The 18,630-nt window shown below is 42.9% G+C and overlaps 1 protein-coding gene and 1 pseudogene across 2 annotated transcripts in view; both read left to right on the top strand.

Annotated features, from left to right (window-relative positions):
- LOC126457008 (uncharacterized) overlaps positions 1-18,630 on the top strand; it is a 124,158-nt gene that overhangs the window by 29,090 nt on the left and 76,438 nt on the right. The window contains exon 1 of one of the 2 annotated variants that reach the window (XM_050092976.1): positions 2,152-2,406. The exons of the other annotated variant lie outside the window; for it this stretch is intronic. The gene's annotated coding sequence lies outside the window, so the exon portion shown is untranslated. Of the gene's footprint in view, positions 1-2,151; positions 2,407-18,630 lie in introns of those variants that run through there. 2 annotated transcript variants of the gene reach the window in all.
- LOC126459054 (5S ribosomal RNA) lies at positions 261-378 on the top strand (annotated as a pseudogene).

The following is an 18,630-nucleotide window of genomic DNA, read 5'->3' as shown; positions in this document are numbered from 1 at the left end:
ATCAGAGTCCCCAGATTTTAACGCAGTCGAGGATCTGTGAGACCACCTCGACCGGGCTGTCCACGCCGTGGTTCCTCAACTGAGAGACCTAGCGCAACTGGCTACGGTACCAGGGTCTGCGTGTACTTTCGAGAACCTCACTGACTCTCTTCCTACACGTCTCGCAGCCGTCCATGCTGAAAAAGATGTTTTTTCAGTCTTTTGACGGGCGGTCACATTAACGTGATAGGACAGTGTATTTTCACTTGTTCAACATGTACCGCAACGGCCTTGCCGCAGTGGATCCACCGGTTCCCGTCAGATCACCGAAGTTAAGCGTTGTCGGGCGTGGTCGGCACTTGGATGGGTGACCATCCGGGCCACCATGCCCTGTTGCCATTTTTCGGGATGCACTCAGCCTCATGATGCCAATTGAAGAGCTACTCGACCGAATAGTAGTGGTTCCGATCAAAGAAAACCATCATAACAGCGGGGAGAGCGGTGTGCTGACCACACGGCCCTCTTATCGGCACTCTCAGCTGAGGATGATGCGGCGGTCGGATGGTCCCAATCGGCCACTTGTGGCCTGAAGACGGAGTGCAACGTTTACTGGAAGTCTCTTCTGTTCTGGAGCATTGCTCCGCAACTTGTGATCCTTACCAGATAGAACTGACTGATTACATTGAAAAGTCTGGAACCGCGCGACCGCTACGATCGAAGGTTCGAATCCTGCCTCGGGCATGGATGTGTGTGATGTCCCTAGATTAGTTAGGTTTAAGTAGCTCTAAGTTCTAGGGGACTGATGACCTCATATGTTAAGTTCCATAGTGCTCAGAGCCATTTGAACCATGTTTACATTGAAAAAGTTCCAAGAAAGGCAGCTCGCTTTGTACTATCACGAAGCAGCGTGAAGAGTGTCACAGATGTGATACGCGAGTTGAGGTGGCAGTCATTAAAACAATCGTGTTTTTCATTCCCGCGCGATTGTTCACGAAATTTAAAATACTAAATTACTCCTCCGATTTAGAAAATATTTTGTATCTTGTTGATTCCTACCTACATAGGCATAAATGGTCATCGCGATAAAATAAGAAGAATCAGAGCTCACAGGCAAAGATTTGTGTGTTCATTTTTTCTACGAGCTATTCAAGAGTGGAACACTTGAGAAATACAGTAGTCTGAAAATGGTTCTATGAACCCTCAAGTACTTAAGAGTGAATTGCAGAGTAGATGTGTAAATATATTCTATAAATTCTAATGTAGCTGTTACGATAAAATATAACTAGCAATCGGTTTCCTCCTCTAGATGAGGCCTCAGAACACGAAATGTCGTAATGCACAAGTGGATAAAAGTGTAGTGACTGAGAGTTGCTTGTATATTAGTACACTTTCAATGTTTTCTACGAGTTGTATTCCGTTAGGTTAGGTTAGAAGTTTAATCGACTACTAACACGTTTCCCTTATGCAACATCTACGGAAATGGATTACTGGAGATGAAGTGCTGGAGTCTCAAGGTTAGACGTCACCAGAAATGAAGAAATCTCTCAAAGAATATGGTAGTGGAAGATGACGTAATGTGAGATTTAAGGATGTGCGATCGACGTCACAGAAGCTACGCTTCCAAGAAGTATCCAAGGGGGGCTGTGGGAAGGCCGTGAACTATGGAAGTTGAGACGTGAGAATCAGCCCTGGTTAAAAACAACTCGTAAACATACAAAAATACTTTCATTGTCCCACAAACTATCTTCAGCTGTCTTGATCCCGAAGTAGCAGGGAGCAGTGGACATGTGTTGGAACAGTATGTCCCAACATTTAGTCACGTGTCTTCCATTTGGTTACTGAGTTACTTCTACATATAATTGCGGAACTTCTCCTGATTACATGAGTCCCTGGCCTTTTCACGATTGTCGCCCACTCAGTGTATTTTTCTGGTATTAACACAGACGGCAGTTACTGTTAGGACCCTCTGAACTTGTAGGGACGCCGTAGTTGTTTGTGTTTCGTTTTGGTTATGGAAGAAGCCGATCACCACGTGCCTGACCGGCACCTCTCATGAATGGCCGCAGAACGGCGCGCCGATTCGGCTTGCGTAGCCGCTGCGAAGAGGTCAAGAACACAGATATCGGCCGGCTGCGACGACAAAACAAACAAACTGTCCGCAGAGGTTTCACTTTTATGGCGGGGCCTTTCGTGTGCCGTCACAGGCGTCTTCATTCCATTTATGGGACTAGCTAGGACGCTCTGTGCGAAAAGACAGTCAGTGTGCACCATGGTCGCATCATCACATCACTCCCCTAACTAGTTCTCGCACGGGGCGTTGAGAGTGGAGCTATTCTGTTTCTTGTGCTGGTGCAGTTTTCGCATTCTGTTTCTGTACAGAGTTTGCGTCACTAGTGCGTCCGCAGCTCGTTTCTCTACAGTCATTAGGTAAGTACAAAACTCCATATAAAGGGCAAAGGCGAGAAGTTCGACGGTGTCCTATTGTATTAGGGTGGTGCATAAGTTCGTAGCGTTATTGTTTTGCAAGTTGATATTCCAGTTGCTATGGGTTTATTTATCGATTGTCATTTTTTATTTTCACTGTTGCTATTTGAGTTTACATACTGTCATTCTGTTATTTGGGGGTAGTGAGTGGCTCTGTGGACGCTTGGAAACTGCGTGCCAAATGGAGAAATCGGAATATTTCCAACTTCTGTTTGAGTTCAGTAGAGGGGTGGCACCAGCAGAGACAGCCAGAAACATTTGTGCCGTGTTTGGGGATAATGGCATTGAACAGAGCAAGGCAAGTAAACGGCTTTCTCGTTTCAAGGACGATCGTCTTGACTTCAGTGGCCCTCCACTTTCAGGAAAACCTCCGGGGATTGATGAAGATCGTTTAAACCCATTAATCCACGAGGATTCACGTCAGGGTACTTGAGAACTGGCAGATGTGATGAACTGTGATCATTCCACCATCGTGCGACATTTGAGTGCACTGAGGGAGGTTCAAAAATCGGGTGTGCGGATACAGCATGCTCTAAGCCAAACCCACAAAAATCAGCAAGTGGCCGTATGTACATCTCCGCCTGTTCGTCATCAATTGACTCGTGAACGACACCGACCAGTCCTCTCATGTATCGTTACTGGTGGCGAGAAATGACATCTTTATAGTAACATAAGGAAAAGAAAGGAATGGTTGACCCTAACAAAGCAGCCATTCCCTGTGCGTATCGACAAAATAAAATCTTATGCATCTGGTGGAACAGCGATTGCGTGGTGTACTACGAATTGTTTCGCCGAGGTAGCCATCACTGCCGACATTTTTTGTCAACAGCTAAGCTGTCTTTCACACGCAGTCCAAGAATAACGACCAGGCAGACGGCGTATAGTGATGCTATTCCACTAAAACGCCCGCGCGCTTTCTATTAGACTGAAAAAAAAAACGCTATACAGGAGTTGGGTTGTCAAGTTATTCTGCACCCATCTTATTCGCCTGACCTTACGCCCTGAGATATTCACCTTTTCCCCCTCTCTTTCGAACAATCTTCTAGGAACATCCTTTCCGGATGAAAACGTACTCCAAACATGACTCGACGAGTTCTTCTCTTCAAAGCTACGTGATTTCTACAGTCACGGAATCGAAACTTACAACAGCATTGGCAGACTATTGTAAGCAGTGAAAGGATATATATTATTGATGACTGAAGTCTCTGTTATATATATATATATATATATCTGTTGTCTTTATTTAACTTATTGGAAAACGCTATGACCTTACATTACATTTGGCATTAGGATGATTTAATGTAGATGTTCATCTTCCCTGCGAAAATTGTTTTAATCTGTCCTTTTGTCAGCACGATGCACAAACATCTCTCACGGGGCAAGGGGAACACTGCTTAGGGCACTAGACTAGCATTTGGGAGGGGCTGGGTTTGAAGTCCCACACGGTCAACCAGATTTACCTCTTATTTCGTGAACCGTTCAAGATATCTAAACGAGATTTTTCGGATTTGGAACAATACACTTTTTTTAACGGTATACGAAAGCTCTGTAAAAGGTGGTAATAACAATACGGACAATATTAGTAGCAATAGATACAGGCTGTGGAATAGTGGCTGGTTATTACAACATTAGTGTGACAGCAGTCAGCATGAAGAATGCAGATGTAAGCGAGGGAGATAGAATGAAAACGACGAAGACAGGATGTTAGTAAAATGTGGTCAATTAATTTGAAAGAGGCGGATAAAATAAGTAAGACAGACGTTAGAAAGAAAAAAGTAAACAGGGAAGAAACGAGGATTCCTTTGCTGAAAAAAGCCGTGTTTTTCATTGTTGTGACGGAGTTACTGGACACAGTGATGTAACAAGTTCGGTGATATAAGGTACGTTATCGCTGGCATTGCAAACATACGAAAAGTATCCGACAAATGAGGTAAAACTGTTTGTATTGGCTGCATGAGTTTACTGAACAGTTCTGCCAACAGCTTAGTACTTTGATAAAAAACATCTATACCAATAGATCACAATATAAATTGTTTGAACTGTCCTTTATGATTATCCTACGCTACGCACACGGTGACAAAACATACCGTTAAATAATCTTGATATGATACCTATTGTGTAAAACAGAATATATAAAAGGAACCGAGATTGTGGAGCATGTACCTGAAGAGTAAAATGTCAGTGTAACCACAGACAGTATACACGTTATTAGCTAGCATCAAATCAGAAAGGGCTTAGTAACTTAAGTATTTTGATGACAAAGAAAACCAGAGCACTTGTTGGTTTTCAAAGGGCGTTGCAAAAGGTGATTTTGCTGTGTTTCTAAAAAACTACAGGAAAACAGATAGTTGTCTCAATCTTCTTGATTTCATCTGAATGAGGCAGAAAGGATTATCCCTGATGCCCATATGACGCAAGTGGGAAGATAGGCCTTCATACTTAGGTAGTTATTTGCTTCCTGCTCACCTGAAATTTTCGGAATCAGGGGGAATTTTTAGTTACTGGTTCAATCGCAGCTTATGGCAGACTGAAGGCGCCGATCCTCTGGCCGTTCTTTCTCGGACAGTTTCCGTATTCATAACTTGAAATGCGAGCATATAACTTGTTGGAATACCTCTGCTAGGGAACAAGAAATGCACATCCTACTCCCCATTACGCTCAGGGTTGGGTTGTTTGGGGGAAGAGGCCAAACAGCTAGGTCATCGGTCTCATCGGATTAGGGAAGGAAGTCGACCGTGCCCTTTCAGGGGAACCATCCCAGCATTTGCCTGAAGCGATTTAGGGAAATCACGGAAAACCTAAATCAGGATGGCCGGACGCGGGATTGAACCGTCGTCCTCCCGAATGCGAGTCCAGTGTGCTAACCACTGCGCCACCTCGCTCGGTGCCATTAGGCTCAGAAAGCTTCCATATCAGTGTACTGAAATCGAAGAATAGTAGAAATACTGGTGTCCTTCACCAACTGGGGGAATTCTACGTAATGTGTGGACCATATCGAGGAGATTCGCACTCCTCTTCGTTTATTTTGGAGTGATTCTCTTATAATTTCCAGAATTTGGATGTTCATTTCAGTATGCCACTCCAGGTTTTCACTGAAATGAAATACACTTTTTAAGTCTGGTTCTTCTATACGTAGCTTTTGGAGCCCTGAATAACGACCACATTTTAGAGCTTGTCGGATGTGGGGACAGACGAAGTTGCTTGAAATATTTCTGATTGGGGACAAGGAATGTTCAGCCTATCACGTAAGTCACTTGATATCGACAGCCATCAGAAAACATATGAACAAAGTGCGAACAGTATGGAGTAAGACAGTTTTGGATTTTGAATGGTTTTCTGAATCGCTTGAGACGGATTCCGGAAACCTTCACACAGGACACGACCGATCTCCTTGCCCACCTTAGTCCAGAGCTCGTGTTCAGTATCAAGTGACCTCATCAGGAAGGATACGTTAAGCGCTACTCCTCCTTCCTCCAAGTGTCTTACCACCATCTTACGGTGGAAGATATATTTGGTGGTGATCAGTCCGTTGGATGAAAGGAAGGAAGGAAGATCACGGTATATCATCCAATTATTTTTTTTTTCCAAAGGGACCTCCTCTGAGTTCTCCTTGAGCAATTTAGGGAAACAGCGGGAAATGAATCCTTAACGACCCCAGACGGGGGGTTGCGCCCTGTCTCGCCAGTCTAAGGTCTGAACCACTGCGCTAGGTAGCTCGAGCCATCCACCAATCTGGGCCAATGTTGAGCTTCTCCTGAGTAGTAGGTAGCATTCCGACTGGCGTATTTCACAGTCAGTCTGCTTCCAGCACCGAACGCTGGATGGTATGTTCACACCAGAAGGACAATGATGGTTTATGGAGCATTTTAGTTTGCCATATCCATTCAGTGACGTAGCTGTCCCAACTGTGGACTCTACATTCAAAGACGATAATCTCTTAATTCACATTACTGGAAATGTTAAGATTGCTTCGATGCTAATGAGGGTGAAGTGATTTGTTCTTCTGAACTCTTTATTCCTCAGATTCGATTAGCATCGGGACATTGTGATAGGTATCTCTCACGGAATATGATATATTTGTTTGAGAGGAATGGTGTATAATTTTATTGGCTGTATGCATTACTATTCTTGTTTACGTCGCCCTAAGGTCACGACGCTGTGCTGGCGCCTCAGTTTCAGATTTGGTGTGACTATCGACAACATCATTAATATCACGTCGTATCGCCAAGATTAGTTTCGTCGTATCTGATGATTTTTTAAATAGACACTCCTGGAAATGGAAAAAAGAACACATTGACACCGGTATGTCAGACCCACCATACTTGCTCCGGACACTGCGAGAGGGCTGTACAAGCAATGAACACACGCACGGCACAGCGGACACACCAGGAACCGCGGTGTTGGCCGTCGAATGGCGCTAGCTGCGCAGCATTTGTGCACCGCCGCCGTCAGTGTCAGCCAGTTTGCCGTGGCATACGGAGCTCCATCGCAGTCTTTAACACTGGTAGCATGCCGCGACAGCGTGGACGTGAACAGTATGTGCAGTTGACGGACTTTGAGCGAGGGCGTATAGTGGGCATGCGGGAGGCCGGGTGGACGTACCGCCGAATTGCTCAACACGTGGGGCGTGAGGTCTCCACAGTACATCGATGTTGTCGCCAGTGGTCGGCGGAAGGTGCACGTGCCCGTCGACCTGGGACCGGACCGCAGCGACGCACGGATGCACGCCAAGACCGTAGGATCCTACGCAGTTCCGTAGGGGACCGCACCGCCACTTCCCAGCAAATTAGGGACACTGTTGCTCCTGGGGTATCGGCGAGGACCATTCGCAACCGTCTCCATGAAGCTGGGCTACGGTCCCGCACACCGTTAGGCCGTCTTCCGCTCACGCCCCAACATCGTGCAGCCCACCTCCAGTGGTGTCGCGACAGGCGTGAATGGAGGGACGAATGGAGACGTGTCGTCTTCAGCGATGAGAGTCGCTTCTGCCTTGGTGCCAATGATGGTCGTATGCGTGTTTGGCGCCGTGCAGGTCAGAGCCACAATCAGGACTGCATACGACCGAGGCACACAGGGCCAACACCCGGCATCATGGTGTGGGGAGCGATCTCCTACACTGGCCGTACATCACTGGTGTTCGTCGAGGGGACACTGAATAGTGCACGGTACATCCAAACCGTCATCGAACCCATCGTTCTACCATTCCTAGACCGGCAAGGGAACTTGCTGTTCCAACAGGACAATGCACGTCCGCATGTATCCCGTGCCACCCAACGTGCTCTAGAAGGTGTAAGTCAACTACCCTGGCCAGCAAGATCTCCGGATCTGTCCCCCATTGAGCATGTTTGGGACTGGATGAAGCGTCGTCTCACGCGGTCTGCACGTCCAGCACGAACGCTGGTCCAACTGAGGCGCCAGGTGGAAATGGCATGGCAACCCGTTCCACAGGACTACAGCCAGCATCTCTACGATCGTCTCCATGGGAGAATAGCAGCCTGCATTGCTGCGAAAGGTGGATATACACTGTACTAGTGCCGACATTGTGCATGCTCTGTTGCCTGTGTCTATGTGCCTGTGGTTCTGTCAGTGTGATCATGTGATGTATCTGACCCCAGGAATGTGTCAATAAAGTTTCCCCTTCCTGGGACAATGAATTCACGGTGTTCTTATTTCAATTTCCAGGAGTGTATTTTACCTTTAAATTTATGGTTTTTAGATACTCTGTTGTATTTAACTCAATGTAGTCTCTCTATATAAAAGGAATGCCCTGACTGACTGGTACACATCGCCCAGAGCAAACAGCTGAGGATAGAAACTTGAAATTACGAGGGGGTGTTTATCTTATACTGTAGGCATCGTTTAACAAGGAGTTTTTTTTTTAATTCCATACCTATTTGGGTGAACTAGAGGATGAAAGGCTTTTTTTAAAAAATGTCACTATTAAAGGCTATTTTGAAGCCAGATCTACGAAAATTGGAATTTGGTTTCTCTGTCAGGAATAAAAAGTACATATTTCAGTATTTTTGGAAATTCAACTTCTGAGAAATGGAATAGGGGATGAAAGTATTTCTGAAAATAAATCATTGTTAAATAATTACTGAAGCGTTTTTAAAAGCTATAAATGCGAAAACTGATATGTGACTTCTCTGTTAAAAATTTAAAAAAATATGTGTTTCAGTGTTTTGGAAATTTAGGACCTAAGGTGGTGAAATAGAGGATGAAAATTATTTATGAAAATATTTCCTTATATTAAAACAATTTTGAAGCTAAATCAATGAAAACTTGTATTAGTCTTCCCAGTTAGAAATAAAGAAATGTGTGTTAGGGGATGAAAGCTTCTATGGGAATATGACCACTAGAACTAAAAGGCAGGATTAACATAAACCTCTGTCTCCATTAGCCTTAATTAGCTTGAAAGGTTTAGAAGGTATTGCAATTTTTGAACTCATTCAAAGAAAGTTATTTACCTGTCGTCACGACGAATCGGCTTTGTCAAAATTGCATATAAAAGAAACTCTTCTTTAATACATTATTTTTTCAGTAGGCCTAGTATTTGTTCACAAAATTATTTTTTCTGTGATTACTACGCAAACGCGAGCGAAGCAGTGGGCGCTAAGTTAGTATGGTATAAAAAGAGTGCAGCTCTCCTTAACCTGAAAGTTGTTTTGACTGCATCAGTCTCTTATTAGGCATAGATCTAATGGAAATAATATGTCCTTGCCTTCCTCTTAACTTTGAGCTGGCTGATCCAGCCAATTGTAGGCAGTCTACAGACTGAGATGGACTTACCGAAGGCAGTCATTAATATTTCATACATAAAAATTAAGAGAACAAGACTGAGTAAGTGACGAAAGGATAGCTTTCTATGAGTCCGGGCGTGGAATGTCAGAAGCCTGAACGTGGTAGGTAAGCTACATTATCTGAAACTGGAAATGCAAAAGCTCAATCTAGATATAACGGGTGTCAGTGAAATGAAATGGAAAGAAGACAAGGATTTCTCAGCAGATGAGTAAAGGGAATATCAACAGCAACAGAAAATGGTATTACGGGAGTAAGATTGGACCGAGCGAGGTGGCGCAGTGGTTGGCGTACTGGACTCGCATTCGGGAGGACGACGGTTCAAACCCGCGTCCGTTCATCCTGATTTAGGTTTTTCGCGATTTCCCTAAGTCGCTTCAGACTAATGCCGGAACGATTCCTTCGAAAGGGCACGGCCGACTTCCTTTCCCATCCTTCCCTAATCCGATGGGACCGATGACGTCGCTGTCTGGTCCCTTCCCACAAATCGACCAACCAACTGGAATACGATTCGTTATGAATAGGAAGGTAGGAGAGAGAGTGTGTTACTGTAAGCAGTTCAGTGATAGAGTTGTTCTCATCAGAATCGACAGCAAACCATCACCGACAACAATAGTTCTGCCATACATGCCGACATCGCAAGCTGAAGATGAAGAGAGAAAGTATATGACGATATTGAACGAGTAATTCAGTACGTAAAGGGAGATCTAAATCAGTCATGGAGGCCTAGTAGGAGTAGAAGAAACGGGTACGGGAGAATATGGGCTTGGTGTAAGGAATGAGAGGGGAGAAAGACTAATTGAGTTTTGCAATAAATTTCAGCTAGTAATAGCGAATACTCTGTTCAAGAATGACAAGAGGAGGAGGTATACTTTGAAAATGCCGGGAGATAGAGAAGATTTCAGTTAGACTACATCATGATTAGGCAGAGATTCCGAAATAATATGCTGGACTGTAAGACGTACCCGGGAGCAGATATAGACTCGGATCGCAATTTAGTAATGATAAAGAGTAAGCTGAAGTTTTAAGAGACTAGTCAGGAAGAATCAGTAGCAAAGAAGTGGGGGACGGAAGTACTGAGGAATGAAGAAGTACGCTTGACGTTCTCTAAGGCTATAGGTACTGCGATAAAGAATAGCTCAGTAGGCAGTTCAGTTGATAAGGAATGGACATCTCTAAAAAGAGCAATCACAGAAGTTGGAAAGAAAAAAATAGGTACAAAGAAGGTAACTGCGAAGAAACCTTGGATAACACAAGAAATACTTCAAAAATTTTCAAGGAAATTCAGGAATACAGAAACACAAGTCACTTAGGAACGAAATAAATAAGAAGTAAAGGTAAGCAAAGGCGAAATGGTTGCAGGAAAAATATAAAGGAATCGAAAAAGAAATGATTGTCAGAAGGACCGACTCAGCATCCAGAAAAGCCAAAACAACCTTAGGTGACATTAAAAGCAAGGGTGGTAACACAGAGTGCAATGGGAATTTCACTGTTAAATGCGCAGGAGAGAGCGGATAGGTGGAAAGAGTACAATGAAGGTCTATATGAGGGGGAGACTTGTCTGATGTGGTTGAAGAACAAACAGGAATCGATGGGGAAGAGATATGAGATCCAATATTAGAATCAGAATTTAAAAGAGCGTTGGCAGACTTGAGATCAAATAAGGCAGAAGGGATAGATAACATTCCATCAGAATTTCTAAAATAACTGGAGGAAGCGGCAAAAAAATGACAATTCATGTTGGTGTGTAGAAATGTATGAGGCTAGTGATATACCCTCCGACTTTCGGAAAAAATATCGTCCGTACAATTCCGGAGACTGCAAGAACTGACAATCAGCTTAACACTCAAGCATCCAAAATGCTGACGAGAATAATATACAGAAGAGTGAAAAAGAAAATTTAGGATGTGTTAGATGACGATCAATTTAGCTTTAGGAAAGGTAAAGGCACCAGAAAGTCAATTCTGACGTTATTGTTGATAATGGAAGGAAGACTAATAGAATTTACCGACATGGAAAAAGCGTTCGACAACGTAAAATGGTGCAAGATGTTCGAAATTCTTTGGAAAGTAGGTGTAATCTATAAGGAGAGACGGGTAATACACAACATGTACAATAGCCAAGAGGTAATAATATAACTGGAAGATCAAGGACTAAGTGCTCGGATTAAAAAGTGCGCACGAAAAATACAGAGGAAGAGAGCGAGTTGGAAGGATAAGAGAATCCAACGGTGAAGACGGAAAGAAAGCTAGTGAAATGGGGTTAACTGATTTGAAACGGAAGGACAAATAAATAAGGCAGACGATAAAATAGAAAAAAATAGCGAGAGAAGAAACGAGGATTCCTTCGCTGAAGAAAACCGTTTGTGGCAACATTGATACGTAGTTACTGAGAACGGAAATGCCAGAACTTTTTCTCAAACCAATTGTGCTGCTCGATTACACATATAAACTACGTCAAGTTTGTTTCGGAATCGTGGAGCAGCAACGGAAAAGTAACCAGATCGAATCTTTAATAGACAGACTGCTGAGATGATAGTAATTTGGTTTACGAGGCGAAGGCAGTGAGGAGAATACAAGACCGCCTAGAGAGAACACAGTGAATGGCAGACATGCTACTTGCCTGATTGCACCGAAAATAATTGACTATATGAGGCAGTAACGTGAGCAAAGAAATGAATATTGCCAACATTGTGGACACAAACACTCATGACTTTCCCAAAACGGCAGGAGCTTTCATTGCTCATGCCGTGTTGATTTATGTAAATCAGTGTTAGCTACGAGTGGCATGTGACTGAACAAACCCTGTTTTAGTTCTGGTAATTATATCACCACTGAATATAAGAACTGTCTTATGTGTTGGAACCGTGCTTCCACACGACTAAAGAGTTATCTATGATGACAACGTTTTTTGACTTAACAAGACGTACCGTCCACAAAAAGGGGAGACGTACACTCGAGGATATGAATATTGACCAGCTCCCGGTGAAACAGTATGCACATTGAAAATATATGCTCGCACATAGTGGCGAACTGGGATGATGTAAACAACAGACGTAGATTGGAACTGAAATGGTGGTAACACTGCTGTGGAGACACTATGCCATGGAATCTACACGTTGTTGACATACCTACCGGCGTACGCACAATCGAGGGAAACACAGTCACTTGTGAGCGAGCGATCTAACGTAACGGTGTCACTATGTTTTCGAAACAGGGACAACGGAGTTGGATCAAGATGGAATGTGTCAGAGGTCGTACAGCACTACAGTATCACCTGCGACCAGCTTTGCGAAAAAGGCAGTGCGCGGGCGCATACAGCGCAAGCTGTGGCTGCTGTGTTCGGTCGATGGGACTGTGAAGTACTGTACCATCCACCATAGTCCTTGTGACTTTGATTTGATTCCGAAGATGAAGGAACCGCTTCGTGGCATTCGCTTCAGAACTGTTCCAGAGATTCGACAGGCAGTAGGCCGCTCCATTCGCACCATCAACAGAACAAGTTCTGCTAACGGTATACTACGCCTTCCACATCGCTGGCAACGGGTTCTACACAACGCTGGTGAGTACTTTGAAGGACAGTAACAGGTGCAAACATGTAACTCTTTTGTATCGGTTGTAAATAAACAGTTTCCACTATTTAGGTTCCAACTCTCGTACATATGTTCCAGTCTACTTTATTTAAGTGCACCAAAGTCTCGTTGAGCAATTAAAAGATTTCTGCTGCAATTTCATTCAGCACAATTTGAATACTTATTCCTTATCGTTTGGTCTCAGAGTTTTTTGACTAATCACAGGCTAAAGGTATTCCGTTACACGTTTACTGATGGAGACTGCTTTTCTCGACAACGCTGGATTAACTCTAAAGCTGCTTGATGGTGTGGAAGAGATCGCTAAGGAAGGCTGGCACAGTGAGTTGCCTGCTTGAATTGCAGTTGTAGAAGAAAATACTAACGGCGAAGAAGTGAGAGATGGTAGCATACAGTTCCCAATCATCGGACTGTATTCCAATGTCCTGAATTCGATTTCAGACCTTTCCACTGTTTTATTTTTTTATTTATTTTTTATTTATTGAAGAGGTACATAAGATTATGTTGTTGGCGATCCACCTGAACCTATCATCACTGATTTGTTGTTGCTATAGGCCACTACAGGATATCAACGCCATCTTTCGTTTCGTTTCAAAACTCATCCGTAACAACGTAAAAAGTAAATAGCAAGTCACATTCACCATAACTTTCCTCCGAGCGCAGTAAGATCGTTTCTGCATTAAAATCACAGCGAGTACGGAAGTGATGTAAACTTTTCCTCAATCAAACACAAAAGGAAGGAAACCTGGAATATAACGTCCTGGCGACGCTAAAATCATTAGAGACAGATCACTAGCTCAGTTATTTGATGATGGGGAAGGAGAACAACTGTCGCTTTCAATGATTCAGGAAGAATGGAGAAAACGTAAATTAGTATAACCTGAACACAAATCTAGTACTGAACTATCTTCCTCAATTCGAAATAATATCCAGTGAAATTCTGGGTGAGTTGGTTTGGATTCTCACGAGTTATATGTACCCGTAGAACAACAGAAGCTTTAAAACGAACGAACTCTGCCGAAAGCGTTAGAGAGAAAAACTATTCATCGTTCTTATTTTATTACCAGAAGCAGCTTTTCACTCCCTTCTGGAGTGTGCACTGATTGGGAACTTCCTGGGAGATTAAAACTGTCAGGCAGGGAGAGGAAAATCCTCGCTTGCCTTCTATAGGCAACGTCATTACTTATTTCGAATCTGATGCCCATTCACCTGTCCTGGATTTGGTATTTACTTCTGCAGCCAGATATCCCTTCAGTTGACAGAAAATCTTACTTGTGGAGGAAGCCGTATAAACGGTAATGAAATCACTGTCCTGTATACTTTCGTATTGAAACTTGTCCGCATAATTATGCACACGCGGTAGAAATGGCGAACCTGCTGGCCATTCGCTAAAATTTCTATGAAAGCTGGACATAAGATGGTGAATGTACCATGCTGGAGAAACTCAGTCTGCTTGTGAGTCGCTAACCACCATCGTTTAGCTATCGTTCTGTGTATTGCAACATGACAGATGACTGTTGATATCAATAGAGCCAAAATAAAACGAAACCTTTCGAAGTATTAGTATAAAGCTATAGTCTACATCACGAGCTATCCGTATGTATCGTGTTAATCCGAAAAAGCGAAGGCCGCCTGTCAACAAGGATTTCTCAGTGTTGCCAAAGGAACTCGAATATGAGGGTTGTTCCGAACGTAAGGTCAGCACCGCCATAGCTAATTGTATGTCGCGCGAACATTGAAAGGCGCATGCACACCTGCTCCGGCATGCCTTGCTCGCCAAACGGCACCATTTGCAATGGTGTTGTCGCAGTGAGCTGTTTACAGTGTCAGTTCAAATTTTTTTAAACGATTGATCTGCACGGTGACTGCGAAATAGTGTCAGTGATTCGTTTTTTGACAGCAAGGAACTTTGCAGCTGCGGAAACTCATCGACGGGTAAGTGAGGCGTATGGTCCCAGTGCGATCAGCGACAGCAAAGTGCGTGAGTGAGAGCTTTTCAGGACGGAAGGGAAAATTTCCATGATGAACCACTGTCAGGTGGACCATCAGTGATCTCAGAGGATTTGGTTAAAGCCATGGACGATTAGATTCGTGAAATCCGACGATTCGCAATTTCAACTTTAGCACTGGAATTTCCGAATGTGTGTAGAACAACTCTGCATAAAATTGACTGAAAAGTTGCATTTCGCAAACTGTATGTGCGCTAGGTTCACAGGCTACTTACCTAGAAATACAAAATGGAAAGCTAGCTCGTGCTCTTGATTTTTTTGGACCGATGGCGCAAGGAAGGCATCCAATTTTTAGAGAACGTTGTCACAGGGAACGAGACGTGGGTTGCTCACATGACCCCAGTGCCTAAGCGTCAGTCAATGGAACGGCGTCGTCACACGACATCCAATCAAAGTCAAGGCCAAGCAGACAACCTCAACATGCGAGGTTTTGTGAATCGTGTTTTAGGATAGACATGGAGTCTTGTTAGTCGAGTTTATGAAGCAAGGGACAACAATAAAAGCAACTATTTACTCAGGTACGCAGACCAAACTTCAACGTGCAATACAGAATAATCGACGTGCCCTTCTGACGTCTGCAGTGTTGTTGCTGTATGACAATGGGAGACCCCATTCTGCCATTCACACCCAAAATCTGATCAGATCTTTTGAATGACGGTATAGTCCACACTTGTCGCCGAGCGATTTTCACTTGTTCCGCTACTTAAAGGATGTTCTCGGCGGCAAGCGCTTCGCAACAGATGACGAGTTCAAGAAGCAGTTAAAAGACTGGTTATCTTCACAGGCCGCAGACGTCTATGACATAGGAATACAAAAGATTGTACAACATTATGACAAATGTTTAAACAAGTATGGAAACTATGTAGATAAATAGTTAAACATGTAAGGAATTAAATAAAAATAATTTTTGAAAAATAATCTGTGATGGTTTGTGTTCCATAAAAGATCGGATCTTACTTTCCGAATAACCGTCGTATAACAGAAACTGTAAATAAACAAAGTGTTTCTATTACGACGGTGAGAGCTGTGCACAAATGATAAGAACTGTGAACAGCAGGCCAGTGTGGCCGAGCGGTTCTGGGCGCTTCAGCCTGGAGCCGCGCGACCGCTACGGTCGCAGGTTCGAATCCTGCCTCGGGCATGGATGTGTGTGATGTCCTTAGGTTAGTTAGGTTTAAGAAGTTCTAAGTTCTAGGGGACTGATGACCTTGGATGTTGAGTTCCATAGTGCTCAGAGCCATTTGAATCATTAAAACTATTAACATGCCCAAACCCGTACGGGATGAAATTGCGCAAAGTGTAATATGTCACATCAAGATGGATTACAGGGCGTAACTTAAACACGAATTGTCCAGCCCTTCGCAGAATGAAATTTCATGACTGGCGTTTCTAATTGAATATACTGTACGCAGAATTACTGTCAAGGCAACGCCGTGATGTGACTTCCTAACGTGCCGGATAGAGACTTAAATTGCTTCTTGTTCTTATGCAGAAAGTGTAAATCAGTAAGAGAAAAATTCACGCCACAACAGGGTTTGTTAGATGTATATTTCCCAGAAAAAAATTTGGAATTGAGTCGAACACAATCAGGAATTTTTTACAGCACTTGTACCTAGAAGAGATGTTAATAGATGAGTGTGTATGTAAATCTATAGTGTTAATTTGATATAAGACATCATACTGGAGAATCTGAAATGTAATAATATGGTTGTGAATTTTGGCTGACTGTCTGAGTGATGTTTGATTACGCTCTGAGAGCTTAAGACATTTTGTGAAATTCGTTTGAGGTGTAATACATTCATTGCTGTATATCAATGCACAAACGTAATTATTGTAAGATCTTACTGAATCAAAGAACACTGTAATCAAAATTAATTATGGAAAAGGATGTTATCGATGCCTCTGGAATGCGATGATATTCACTTTTTACCAGACGGAGACGTGGACATCACGTGATATGCAGAAACCGAGCCATATACGCGACACGAGAAGGCCTTCCTTATCTCTTCCCGACCTTCAGCTGAACGCCTTAGCTGTCCCTCAGTACTGACCATAGGGCTATATACAACGACTACTTCACCTCTTTTTCTGAAGCCGTTATAAGATACACATTCGCTCATTACTTGCACCATTATGTGACTGAGATCTCTTTCGAAATCGTGGGGTGCGTAACATTACATACGGCTAAACACGATTCATTTTAAACGTTTTACCACTTTATTTATGTTTGCAGACTGTTGTTTGTTTCGTATTTTTTGATGAGGAACAGCCCTTATAATCAGCAGTTTAAAATGTAAGTTCAGAACATTTGGCTCTGTGATCTATTTCACTATATTGGCAAGTTAGGAAGTTTAGTATGTTTCCATTCACCCTGACCTATGGAGTAAACACTGTGAAAAAACAGCATAATACTTTTAACTGCAGAAACTAGCAGCAAGACTGTTATGTTGAGTTAGTTATCGACGACTCGAAACAGAAATTCCCGGCACACAACGAATATTCGTATTCACATGTTTTTATTGACCAACAGTAATATTTTTCCGATTAGATTTCGCCTCCACAACCACGGAATAACAGGATCGTTATTTTAGTAGAAATTGCGCTCGTCACACAAGAAATTAAAAACTTAGGAATAGTTTGTCTTACAGGCTACCTTCCATGATAATCACACATATAATGAAATTAATGGTAACAACTGAAAGAATTTTGTATTAATATTTTCTGTGCTCTACAGACGTTCTAAGACCATAATGAAGTTTATTGATGTTCCTGTCGTCAGAAGAAGTTTGTCTCCACTTCTATTAAAAAGTCTTTGAACAGGAAATAATACACAGAATAAGTTAACAATACCAGTGCGAGTAGAATCTGATCGTAGGGTACCATTAAGCACATGAGGACTCTGTGATATAAATCTAAGAAATTTACATATGCATGCAAGATGCTTATAAGACCTTCCACAACGATACTTTGTCTCGAAACCTGGCAGAAAATCCAAAGAGATTGTGGTCGTATGTAAAGTATGCTAGTGGCAAGACACAATACCTTCTCTGGGCGATAGCAATGGAAATACTATCGATGACAGGGCTACTAAAGCAGAGTTACCGATCACAGCCTTCCGGTATTCCTTCACCAAAGAAGACGAAGTAAATATTCCAGAATTCGTATTAGGAAAAGTTGTCAACATGAGTAACTTAGAATTAGATATCCTCGGACTAGTAAAGCAACTTAAATCACTTAATGAAACCAAGTCTTCCGTTCCAGATGGTATACCAATTAGGTTCCTTCCGGAGCATGCTGATGCAATAGCTCCTTACTTGATAATCATATATAACCGCTCGCTCGACGAGGGATCCGTACCCAAAGACAGGAAAGGTACACAGACCACACCAATATTCGAGAAAGACAATAGGAGTAATTCACTAAATTACAGGCCCACATAATTAAGGTCGATATGCAGCTGGATTTTGGAACACATATTGCGATGGAACATTATGAATGTCTATTGGCACATAGTTAACACAGATTTAGAAAACATCGTTCTTGTAAAACGCAACTAGCTCTCTACTCACACGGAGTATTGAGTGCTATGACAATATATTTCAAATTGATTCCGTATTTATAGGTTTCCAGAAGGCTTTTGACACCGTACCTCACAATCGGTTTGTAATTATACTGCTTGCTGGTGGAATATCGTCTCAGTTATGCGACTGGATTCGTGATTTCCTGTCAGAGAGACCACTTTCGTAGTAATTGACGGAAAGTCATCGAGTA

Source organism: Schistocerca serialis, chromosome 2 (assembly GCF_023864345.2).
Source record: "Schistocerca serialis cubense isolate TAMUIC-IGC-003099 chromosome 2, iqSchSeri2.2, whole genome shotgun sequence".
Taxonomy (NCBI): domain Eukaryota; kingdom Metazoa; phylum Arthropoda; class Insecta; order Orthoptera; family Acrididae; genus Schistocerca; species Schistocerca serialis.
Note: the sequence above shows the minus strand (reverse complement) of the source record. Positions and strands in the feature narration are given on the sequence as shown.